The sequence below is a fragment of the Danio rerio genome, chromosome 4, assembly GCF_052040795.2.
Source record: "Danio rerio strain M-AB ecotype USA chromosome 4, GRCz13ab, whole genome shotgun sequence".
Lineage (NCBI taxonomy): Eukaryota > Metazoa > Chordata > Actinopteri > Cypriniformes > Danionidae > Danio > Danio rerio.
This window is the reverse complement of record NC_141024.2, coordinates 9,741,250-9,754,433: the sequence shown is the minus strand read 5'-3', so window position 1 is coordinate 9,754,433 and position 13,184 is coordinate 9,741,250. Positions and strand designations below refer to the sequence as shown.

The following is a 13,184-nucleotide window of genomic DNA, read 5'->3' as shown; positions in this document are numbered from 1 at the left end:
AATTAGTTTACAAAATCTCAAAATTATCCAGTTTACCCCACAATTACAGCTAACAGGTGCTAACGTTGTCTTAAGTGATGCTCAACACACACAAATCTGTTAAAATCTCAAAAGTACTCCAAGGTTTCTTGAACCTTTAAAATCACACTGTCAGGATTCTTCCACTCTGGTCTTGTTAATTCTTGTTTTGATTGCAGAGTCCAGACACTAGTCCTGTCCTGTCTTGTATGTTGACAATTAAAGACAGCAAGTCCAGACAACAAATATTTTATGGTGCTTGTTTTAATAAGATAATTATTTTAAGTTATACAAAATTGTTCTTAGTATTTTTTGTTTGAGATTCAACAAAAACAAATTAAGGCATATTATTTTTCACAGTGTATGGTACATTTTTAAAGACACTAGTAAATAAAGCATAAGCACTAGTGTGTAATTAACAAGTACCAGTATGAAAAATATGGAAAACATTGAAAATGGAAAGCATACTAGTATCTAAAAAAATAAGAAAAGACACTAGTACAGATTATAGATCCGATGTTAAAACTGCTTGCCATATTTCCAGTGTTTTCATTCATATTTCAAACAGTGATGATATTTTTGGTGTGCTCATATTTAAGAGACAGGGTGTTTTCTCAGTGCTACAAAGTGAAACACCCCGAGAAATGTTTTATTAGTGCTTGAAGTTCATTTCTCATAATGATCAAAGTGCTCGAGGCCTTCTTATATCACTTTTACTGCTGTATTGCATGCAGCGGGTCTTGATAAGCACTGCTCTGATGACCAGCATCACCAAAATACATGATTCTTCCTGACATAAAGGCTCATCCCGTTTTTGGACGTAATTTAACACTTCAGGAATGCAAAAACAGTGAAACGTCCTTCTCATCGCCTTGCTTGTCGTCTTTTTCTCTGCACCCAAACACCAAAAAAAGGCATATGGCGAGGTTTGTTTTGTGCACGGACCACCCTGTGATGATCTGAGAGCTATTCCTAATGGCGAGCGGCAGTCATAACATAAAGGAGAAACTGTAAAAACAACTTTACCTTCAGGGTTTCTGGGTTGGAACATCAGATTACATCGAAGACCACACTCCGAAACATAATATCAGACACAACTAGACTGTGTCTTAATGTCAAAAACAAATCAATGACCATAAAATAAATGAAAAACGGTAAGGGAATATTGTTCACTTACAAAAGTTCTGTCATGAAGATTAAAGAAACTGTTTGGGGGTCCAGAAAGGACAAAACAGACCATAAGAATGTGAAAAAGAAATCCAAATTACACATTTATATGCTTAACAAATACATGCTTAAAAATAATGCAAGCAAAAACGGAGAAGAAAAGAAAAGATACAACAAAAAGGAATGGTTAAGGGGTTTATTGAGCTCCAAAAGGGCCTAAATAAATAAGTTAATGATCATCATAAATGTGCATTTGAAAACGAAACTAAAACTAAATACATTCTGAAAACATGGCCAATACACATGACCAATACTTGGCCAATACTTCTTGTCCTTGTTTTACAAAGGAGGGTTTTTGAGCTTCAGAGAGGACAAATAAAATAAAAAAATAAATAAATAAAAATAAATAAATTAATTAAATTAACCCAAATAAAATTAAACAATTCTTGTTGTGTGGAAGTCATTCAGCTTTAGAAAGGACAAATAAAATGAAATAAAATCAAATAAAGAATTAATTCAATAAAAAAAAATCAAAATTAATAAAATAAAACAAAAATGAAGTAAAAAATATGATATAAAACAAAAATAAATAATATTATAAATAAATACAATTATAACAAAAAATAAAATACAAATAATTAGTTCAATGAAAAAATAAAATAATTGTATTATTCAGCTTCAGAGAAGACAAATAAAACAAATTAAAATTAAATTAAAAAAAAATTTATATAAAACAAAAATAAATAATAAAATAAAATAAATTAAATTAAATAAAATAAAAATTTTGAGTAACAAAAAATTTAAATCAAAAATTAAATAAAATAAAAGTAAAAGAAATAAAAAGAAAAGAAAGAAAAGAAAATAAAGAAAAATAAAATAAAGTGAGGTGGTTCATTCCCCTGTGGCGACCCCAGATTAATAAATGGACTAAGCCGAAAAGAAAATGAATAGAATAAAATACAATAAAAAATAAATTAGGATAAAAAATGAAATAAAATAAAGACAATACCTGTGGTGTGGAAGTAAACCAGACATGTGGTATGTCTATGCATGCGTGCGTGTGAGTTGTGTTGTTTGAGAGTCTGGTCACAGCACTGTTGAGATAGGAAACAATAATGAGTGAGCAGCTCCAGGCCAAAGGACACTGAGGAGCTTCACCACAGCAGAGCAGCAGATCCAGACCTCAAGAAAATAACAAAACAACCCACCCCACTCTCTGTGATTAACCTACAGAAGAGACCCCAATATGTCTGGGGCTACTGTTTTGCTATTATAAAATATATCATATAATGGTATAAGTATAGTATTCATGTCTATAAATATTTAAAATAAATATTATAATGTACTTTTATCATATAAACATTACACATAAATCAAGGTAACCCACTGACAGACAACTCAGACACAAAACAAGCTTTGAGAACAAGACTGCTAACTCAAACACACAAAGTATTTCAAGGCTGGAGAAGGAGATGTACAGTAGAGAAAACAAGGAGGAAGGTGGTAATCTGGGCTGAGAGCTGCTCTCTGTACATCTCTCATTGTAAAGCCTGAGTAATGAAACCGGGGTTTAGATAAAAGACCAGATTCAGCACTAAAGCTCTGATGAAAGCCCTTCACACAAAAGCCCAGCAATCTTTATAAATGCCTATTAACTTGAACATTACAGAGCCCACACACTCACACAAATACACACACACATCCATCCACACTCATTCACACACACACGTATCCATCCATCCTTGCACACACACACATCCATCCATCTAAACAAACACAAAAACACACAGTCTTCCTCACTATAATATTCCCAGAGGATGGATTAGTGCTCATGGATATACGTTGCGTGTCTATATTCATTAAGTTGAATAAGCTGACAAACAGACCCAGAGGAGAACTTGTGTAAATGTAAATAAACCCAAACTGTGTCATGGGATCAACGTCCATCATATAAACCAGAAGCAGCGTGTTATAAACAACCCTCAACACATCTCCTGTTTCACAGCGCTGCGCAATCTCCATGTTTATGGAAATGCATACACTGTAGTGATGCTCCACAATAATTGCATCCGAGGTGGTCTCTATGAGTAAGAGGAAAGCTTTATGTATAGTGGAAACTAGTGATTTTTTCCGCAAATAATGTAACATTCATAGTGCCAGAATCTTTACAGGTATTTTAGTTGTGTCTTTATCATAAGGCACTTTAACTAGTGATGGGTTGTTTCTGAACGAATCTTTTGTATGACTCAAGAACGATGAGTCCTTTCAGGGAGTGATTCGTTCATTTGCGCATGTGCACATCAGTTCCTCTAGAGCAGTGGTTCTCAAAGTGGGGGTCGGGACCCCTTGAGGGGTCGCGGAACAATGAAGGGGGGTCGCCTGGTGATTTCCAAAAATCTACTTATTATTATTAGGCCATAAGAATTACCAATTTTTATCCATAACCAACTGAAGAGAAAAAAACAGTCGTTTATAGTTACTATAGTAGCTTATTTACTTGTTCTATTGGATTGCGACCCCTGGGGTAAATACATTATATTAAAAACAGCAATAGCGTCAGATGCAGCAGATTTATTTTATAACACCAGGTTAAACTTTCTGGCCCATTTACAGCACTGAAATACATTTAAAAAATGAATAGACTTTGGTCTATTGGTGTGTGTGTGTGTGTGTGTGCGCCATTGCATGCAAGTTTTCTGTATTTATAACCACCTCAGGGGATATTGGGGGTCACGAGTCACTGGTATTGTTATTTTAGGGGTCGCGTGCTGAAAAGTTTGGGAGCCCATGCTCTAGAGCAGGGGTTCTCAACTGGTTTGACCACAGGACCCACATTTTTACATGGTCATCAAGCCGCAAAATTTTTAGGAACTAGAATTTTAGGAATTATAATTCATTTGTATTTATTTGTTAACATACACAAGTGGTGACAGATCAATCATAAGAAAATCACTAAGACTTGCAAATAGACAATATTTGACTGCTGTTATTTAACAAAATGTATCAAATTATATAAATATTACAAAGTAAAAACGTCAAATACTGTAAACAGTGGTTAGGGTAAGTTAAGTTAAGTTACCATTAACTAAACTGAACTGTTAATAAAACTTTAACGCTGATCCGGTTGAACAAAACAAACCAGCAATCTAAATTAAAATAATCATAACCATTTTTATAATAATCACCAGTTATTTGCTGTTCTGCTTTTGTTTGGGCTTTCTTGGCCTTGGCTACATAGTGAGCACAGTAAGATGAGCAGAGTGCATGTACTTGTTTTGAACATGAAGATGTTCGGCACTTTTGTGATGCCCTCAGCTCTTGGAGTCGTCTTTGAAAATAGTCCACAGGTTTGTCCTTGCAACTGGGATGTCTGGTTTCTAAATGTAGTTTTAATTTTGAAGGTTTTATGCTCTCTTGTGAGAGCACCTCACTACATATGACACACTTGAGGTTGAAGCCTTTTTTGTCGTCAATACATGGTAAGCCACACCAGTTGGGAAACACTGCTCTAGAGGACCAGAGTCCTCTATCAGGTTTGAGTTGTTCGTTCATCACGTGAAAGACAAACACCAATCATATCAGGGCTGGCTGGGACAAAAAATCAGCCCTGGCATTTTGGGCCAGAGCGGCCCACTACATACAATCAAAATGCTACCCATCTGTGCACGCCCTTGAATATGTTTACCAACTCCTATTCTACAAAAGCACAAAAGCCATAGATAGGAAATAATGAGATTTTTTTGTTAAGTTAATGCAGTCAGGTGCAGTATTTATATTCTCAGATTAAAGAGGCCCGCAAAGCAAAGAAAATGGATAAAGTTAAATAAATAATTTTTTCTCAATTTAATTTCTGTATACTGTCCTAAAGATTTTTAGTAGGTTCTAAAAAATACACTATTCACTCAGCCTATATTAAATAATGAACATAACAAAAACTGCCTGCTGACGAATAAAGTTAATGTTGATTAACAAAATAAAGTTAAATAATAAATGTGATAAATGGTATCAGAGACCCTTAAAAATGAAAACGTTTAACTCAATAGTGAAACATCAAAACATAGCTTAATGATCGGCTGTTTGACTGTTATGGTAATAGCGGAGTTGCTACTACTCCTGTAACGAGCCAAACTGACAGTCACAGTCATAAGATGCCCTTCATTTAGTGTTAATCAACATTATTCTATGTTTTGGTTCAGTTTTAACAAGGGGTATATAGTTTTTATTGTGTGGCACTGTTATGAAATGAGGACTCTTGACTGCAAACCAAATCTACTTTCGTGTATAAATAAAGTAACTTAACCGATTCAATTATAATTTGTAAGCTTTCTACGCTTGAATTGCTTTACTGAATGTACTGTAGATGACAATTCAAGCTAGAAAAAAACTCTAAAAAGAAAGAAAGGAAGGAAAAAAGCTTTGCCTTTGTTTTATTATTCCCTCGACCTTCTTGTTATCACTTGGATTGGATTGGATCATCAGTCACAAATTGGACTCAGAAATCTACTTACTACCAAAATAAATGTTGCTGTGCAAGAATCTTCCCAAGTGTGCATCCAAAACCGATCAGATCACATCTAAGTGTATTTTGGTTGGGTTTTGTCTATATTATGCAGCACAAATATCAGTAAATCCTCAAATAACCGATACACGCTGAATAAAGAAGCCAAGAATTCCCATGGGGACAGCACTTAGGCTAAACAACTTAATAATAACTAAATATCTCCTAATAAAAATCTAAAACAGTTTAAAGAGTTCTTGTTAACAACATAGTAATTCATGCTAGCAACAGTGTATATAGTTAATTCATCATTAGCTACCCATATGAGGGCATATATGCAGGACAAAGACAAATAAGATGAATTAACACACAGTCTTGCTTAATGTACTGAGACTGACTTTTTTTTTGGATGTTATTGATTATAAACAGTCGGTTGTCTTTTTGTCTGATTACATCAATATGTCTTCATGGCTTGTGCCTTTGTTTTGTTGGTAGCTGATCATATTTAATATAATGTATACATGTATATCATCAGTCAAATGTCTGAAAACATGTATTATTTGTTAGTCTCGCAGCTTAATATTTAATATTTAGTCGCTAACCATGATAAATAATACAAACATGCATATAAACGAGACGAAAAAAGACAAATAAGATGGATTAATGCTTAACCTTGCCTAATGTACCAAGACTGTACCTTTAGTAGATCATTTTTGGCATGTCATCAATAATAAATCGCTTGCTGTTTACTTGTCTGATTGATTGCACTGATGTCTTTATAGGTTGTTGCTTTGTTTTTAGGGTAAGTCTTGAATAAATTAATGTATTCTGCATAAAAGCGTTCATTTCTTCTATTAACCGACTATATTAATTCATGCTGGTGCTAAATAAGGGTCTGTATATGTAGCTTTGGTATGTTTGAAGCTTGTGTTATTGCGAATTACAAAATAAATCCCATATTTAAGTCATATCTACATACAAATTTCATAAGCATGCATGTGGTTTTACTTCCCAGTAAGTCTGAGCAAAAACAAAATCATGCATTCTTGAAATAATTCACCTTAATTCCTCAACGTATGCTTCATAAATCTCACTGACTCTTTGGTTTATGATCTGAAAGATGCTTTATGCTGCGCAAGCACATTAAAACATACGCAAAAATGTAGGTATGTGCGCATGTGCATCAATTCACTGGAGTAGAGTCACGTTACATAAAAGTTAAACCACAAGCCACAAGTCTGTGCCACTGTTATTTTTTAATTAAAAGACCTCTCAGAAAAATACACACCGTCTGATTCCAGGAACAGTTATGTCGAGGATCTTATCAGGATTGACACTGCTAAACAACAAATAATGAATAACACACGGCGTATATGAGCACCAGTTCAAAAGTCTTACAATTTTCCACTCTTATGCGCAGGTAAACACAGACAAAGCTATAGATTCTGGAAGCGCTCAAATATTAATGGGTGGAAAAGCTGTGAGCAAATACAGCCTGAGCACCACATTTCACACTGATTTTATTCGTCATCCTTTTTGGATAACCTGATTTTAGACACAACATTTCACAGAGTAACAAAACTCAGAGGTACACATGCTACTTATTATTTGCTATTTAAATGTTAATCCTGATTTTACAGTAGCTTCGGGAGATAGATGGTTCCTGTTTTATATTTTACTTATGAAAAATGCCAATTAAGGCTAGAAACATTGTGGAAAAAGGCTAATCCATGTGATAAAAAAGCTAGCAAAAGGTTAATTTATTTGAGCAACATAAACATACTAAATCAGGGTAGAGTAAACACTGATTGGTGTCTGTCTTTCACGTGATGAACAAACAACTCAAACCTGAAAGAGGACTCAAACAAGGAACTGATAGCAACATGCTTAATCGTACTGTAAATACGTTAGCAACATGCTTATTCATATTAACAAGTTACTTGCTGACAATGTGTTACATATTGCTGGAAAAATGGCAGCGAAACCTGATATAAACATGCTAGCAACATGGTGATTCATGCCCGATACATGCTAAATCATTCTAGAAACATGTCAGAAAAACTGTAATTCTTGTTAAAGCATGGTACTTCATGCTAAAACATGATGATTCATGCTAGATATAAACTAAGTCATGCTAGAAACTTGATAGAAACACTGTAATTCTTGTCAAAACATGGTAATTCATGCTAGCAACATGATGGTTCATGCTAGATATAAGCTTAAATCGGCATAGACACTTGAAATTCTTGTTAAAACATGGTAATTCAAGTTAGCAACATGGTGATGCATGCTAGATAAATGCTAAATCATCCGAGGAACATGACAAAAAAACAGTAATTATTGTTTATAATAAGGTAATTCATGCTAACAACATGATGATTCATGCTAGATGCTAAATCATCCAAGAAAAATGACAGAAACACTGTAATTCTCGTTAAAACATGGCAATTCATGCTAGAAACATGAAGGTTCATGCTAGATATAAGCTAAATCTTCCTAAAAACATGATAGAAACTGTTATTCCAGTTAAAACATGATAATTCATGCTAGCAACATGATGATTCATGCTAGATTTAAGCTAAATCATCATAAAAACGTGAAATTCTTGTTAAAACATGGTAATTCATGTTGGCAACATGATGATTTTTGCTAATATGCTAAATTATCCTAGAAACATGATAGAAACACTGTAATTATTGTTAAAGCATGGTAATTTGCACTAGCAAAATGCTAATTCATATTAGAAACATGCATGCAACATGTAATTCCTACCAGAAACATGATTAGCAGTAATGCTAGAAACTTGCTATTGCCATGCTAACTTATGCTAGATATAAGCACATCCTAGAAATATGATAGAAACACAGTAATTCTTGTTTAAAACATGGTACTTCATGCTAGCAACATAATGATTCATGCTAGATATAAGCTAAATCATCCTAGAAACATTGTAATTCTTGTTTAAACATGGTGCTTCATACTAGCAACACGATGATTCACGCTAGAAATAAGCTAAATCATGCTAGAAACTTGATAGAAACATTATAATTGATGTTAAAACAGTAATTCATGCTAGCAACATGATGATTCATGCTAGATATATGCTAAATCATCCTAGAAACACTGTGATTCTTATTTAAACCTGGTACTTCATACTAGCAACATGATAATTCATGCTAGATATATGCTAAATCATAAGCACCAATTCTTGTTAAAAACATGGTAATTCATGCAAGCAACATGATGATTTATGCTATATATATGCTAAATCATGCTAGAAACTTTATATAAACACTGTAATTCTTGTTAAAAATATGGTAAATCATGTTAGCAACATGCTAATTCATGTTAGAAACATGCATGTCGCATGTAATTCATGCTAGAAACATAATTAGCCTGCTATGTAATGCTAGAAACATGCTACTAGCATGCTAGCTTACGCAAGAAACACGCTAACAACATGTTCATTCATTATTAAAACAAGATGCAATGTAGCTTGAGATATCCTAATTTACTGTATATATACACATAATGCCAATCCTTATAAGACCTTTTACACATGTTTGGGGGGATCTTCGACACAATACCTTTGATATGTGCACAGCATATATCCAAGTTCAAAAGGCTCAATATTTTCCAGCTTTATGCCCACATAAACACACAGAAATCTGTAGCATCGCTCATATGTCAGTAACTGGAAACGCTGTGAGCAAACACAATCGGAGCTGCACTTTTCACACTGATTTCATTCTCCATCATATATATGCCAACATGAACAGTAACCACATGCTATGATAATCAGAGAAGCATGAATCAGGGATCAGGACGTTACAGCCTCTGTTGTAACTCCCTACCGAGGGAATGATGAAAGTGAGACCTGGTGCTCCCCAGGCTAGTGACTCTCATTCCCCGAAGCCCAAATCAAAACCCAAACCACACAGACATTGATGCGGTTCTCATTCGTTTTCAATTTATCTCCCCTCTCGCTTCTCTCCCACATTTAGACATCAGCTTCCTCCACAGCGTTTCCCACATCAACAGCTCGGTGATCCATTAACCTCTGTGCTGGGAATGCCAGAATAACCCTGACCTCTATCTGTGCACATGAGGATCCGGCCTAATGTCCAGGCACTGTCTCTGATTGAGATGGGACGTGGTCCTGGGACAACAGTCATATCAAGCAGTCAAATCTTAGGGTTATGTTGGAGCTTGAGGAATGTTCTCAAATACACTAATATAGATCATGTCTATGCTACAACTGAAAATAAAGGTTTTTCACACAGATTTCACATATATAAATTATGTCATACATATATACATATATATACAGGGTGCGAATAACAGGGGGGTTTGGTAATGTTAAAAAAAATGTTATCAGTCTGAAACCATCAGATCAGAGCACCGTTCATAAGACACTTTTCTTATAAAACAGCAGTTTGTTTCTACATATAACCTAAAATTAAAGTTAAATTAGATGCATAGTTCTTATAGTCTGACCTACAGTAACCTCTGGAATAGCTAATCAGAGGATACTGCAGGTCAAAATATACTAGATATCGTGCAAAACACTGAAAACTTAAATCCGTTTTATTAATAAATCAGATTAATTCGTTTAAATAAATACATGCATGTGATTCACTGAAGCATGTATTACACAAACTAACGTTAACATTACTGAAAAGTTGACCATCCTGATCGTCAATGTACAATTCGTACCCTGTATATATACATATTTGAACCAACACAAGCTCATTGTGGATACGTACCCGTCTACATTTCTGGAGAGTGTGAATTATGTAGCCAGAGGTTTTTTCTGGCTGCATTTTGTAATAACCGCTACGGGGCGGTATGATGCTGCAGATGGCTTATGCTCTTTTTTGCGCAACCAGCTGACCACTTACCTCCATATGGACGGCTTTTCCGGTGTTACCAGTTTGCCCAGTAGCTTGCCATGTACGTTGATTGTCTATGGACGAGGAGCTGAGTTGACTGCAATGACGGGGTTTAAGTCTGGCGAGGAACGGCTCTAGAAACCAGGTAAATCCAAATGAATAAATAAACAACAGGCTGAAAATGTGGTGAAATAACACGGCCACGACTGCTTTTCTTATTCTAGATTGCTTTTGAAAACACTATTGGTTGGGTTTAGGGAAGGGGGTGCATGGTTCAGTCTGAGTCAGTCAGTTGACAGCTAGCTGGCCTGTTTGGTTAAAGTGTATATTGCGCCATCTGATTTATGCGAGAAGATGACGTGCGAGAGAAATTTGAGATCATCAAAAAGCCTACACAGTGGCCTCTGGTGGATTTTTAAAAACAAAAACTGCGAGCAGACGTACCTCCGGTTACGTTTTTTGCTGTCCCCAGAAATATAGACCTGGGTACGTATCCGTGATGACCCTGGGTTGATTTTAACATATATTTCAAAATTTTTTGCAAAAATGTAGTTTACATAATATGTCTGAAGCTATTGGAATTACAAATATGTACATATATATTCAAATATAATATTATATACGACATATATAGCTACCAGATTTCTATAAACGGTAATCACACTGAATAATTCAAAAAGAAATTTGCTAACTTTTAAGAAGACATGTTTAATAATCTAAACCACCTTTGTCCCATTGTAAATAATTAGTTTTGTGCAATGGCAAAGTTCCAGTAGTGCATGACAATTGAGAAAAGAAAAGGTTAGAGATCAAATCCCTTCCAAATCCATGTATGGCTGCAAATTTGGTTGTGTTATTTTTTCTGTTAGTATCTCTGAACGCCTCTAGGCCATGTTAGAGCTGCATTTATTTACAATTATTATTTCCTTCTTGTCTGCTGCATTAATTTGATTAGGCTGTTTGTGTGTCTTTTCAGGGAGTTCCTGATATACTAGTGAGAAAACATACACTACTAACCTTAAGGTTGGAAAAATATTGAACATTAAAAAAGCACTGCTGTCTTTGGACGACAACTGAATGTGTTTGAATAGGATTTAAATGACAAAGATTCAGTAGAAACATCTCGGGGGCTTGAAGATGCCTAAAAATTGATTTAGTGGTGATGTGCCTGTGTTTTTAGCCTTTCAGTGCTGTCTGGAGCTCAATATTAATCTTTTGGGTATTAGGAGAAGTCGAGTAATTTGTCTGTTCTTTCTAAAAGCACATATAATGGAAGACAACACAATCCCAGACAATCAGAACACATCTGCTTTGAGTTTAACTTAAAGCCTGCTTTAGAAGGAAATAGATATAATAAAAGATTATTTAGGTCAATATTAATAATAAAAAAAATAATGAAACTAAATAATACATTTTCCAACAATTTCTGAGTAAACATTGTTTATACAAGAAAACTGGAGTGCGAATGGAGTTTAATTTTCATATTTTTCATGACATATTTTTATAATAAATTGCTTGAAATAGTTAATGCATTAAAAATGAAAGTTAAAAATTAAAGGGTGACACTTTAAAATACGGTTTTATAAGTTAATGGTAATACATTTATTGCAGCATTTATTAATCTTTGTTAATGTAGTTAATTAAAATAAAATAATACATTTGTCTCACAGTGAATTATAACAACTCTGAATTGTAATAGTTCATCAGAAGAGGTCGAGTAATTTGTCTCTTCTTTCTAAAAGCACATATAATGGAAGTCAACACAATCACAGACATTTAGAAAACATCTGCTTTGAGTTTATTAAGTTCAAGGCAGCTTTAGAGGAAAATAAATATAATAAAAAGATTATATAATTAATTATTAATTAAGAATAAAAAATTGTTTATATAACAATATAAATTTTTATATATTTTTCATAACTCAATAACTTAACAAGACATAAGTAGTTCATTAGCAATCTGTCAGGAGTGGATCGCTTGTGATTGTGACAGATACACTGTAAATAACGTTCCATAAGTTACTGCATTTCTCAACAATCCATTGGTTACAGTGGTTATTCATCTTTTTAATGTAGTTAATGAAAATAAAATCATTTAATGTTAGTCTCACAGTGAATTAGATTGCATCATATGGAATGTAATCCTTCAATAATAAATGTTGAACTGAAATAAATAAATTGTGTTACAATTAAAATGAATAATTTACTCACTATGTAATCATCCCAAACCTTTTATTTTAAAATAATGGATATTTAAATTAAATTACCAATGTTAAAATCACAATATCAAAGCTTTAACTTCAGTAAAGTTTTAAAAGAAATCTGTATTTTGTGAAATAACTTTAATTGTCATTTTTTTCAGACATTTTCTGAATACATATTGGAATAAATGCTCTTTAAATAAAATGCATTTTGCAGTTGCAAATGCAAAAGTATTTTAGGATATTTTAAAAAACCCAAGCATTTAAAAACAAACATCACATATATATTCTCTACCTGACAAAAGTCTCGTCATCGATCCCAGTTTTAAGAGCAACAAATAATAACTCGACTTCTAGATGATCATTTGGAAAAGTGGCAGAAGATAAATTTTCCCCATGAATCATTTGT

At 33.8% G+C, this 13,184-nt stretch overlaps 1 long non-coding RNA gene across 1 annotated transcript in view; it reads right to left on the bottom strand.

Moving 5' to 3' along the window:
• The window catches only part of LOC141381590 (uncharacterized), an 82,816-nt gene that overhangs the window by 28,508 nt on the left and 41,124 nt on the right, over positions 1-13,184 (bottom strand). Inside the window, exon 6 of the long non-coding RNA XR_015942368.1 lies at positions 2,195-2,279. This is a non-coding gene — a long non-coding RNA (uncharacterized LOC141381590). The remainder of the gene's footprint in view (positions 1-2,194; positions 2,280-13,184) is intronic.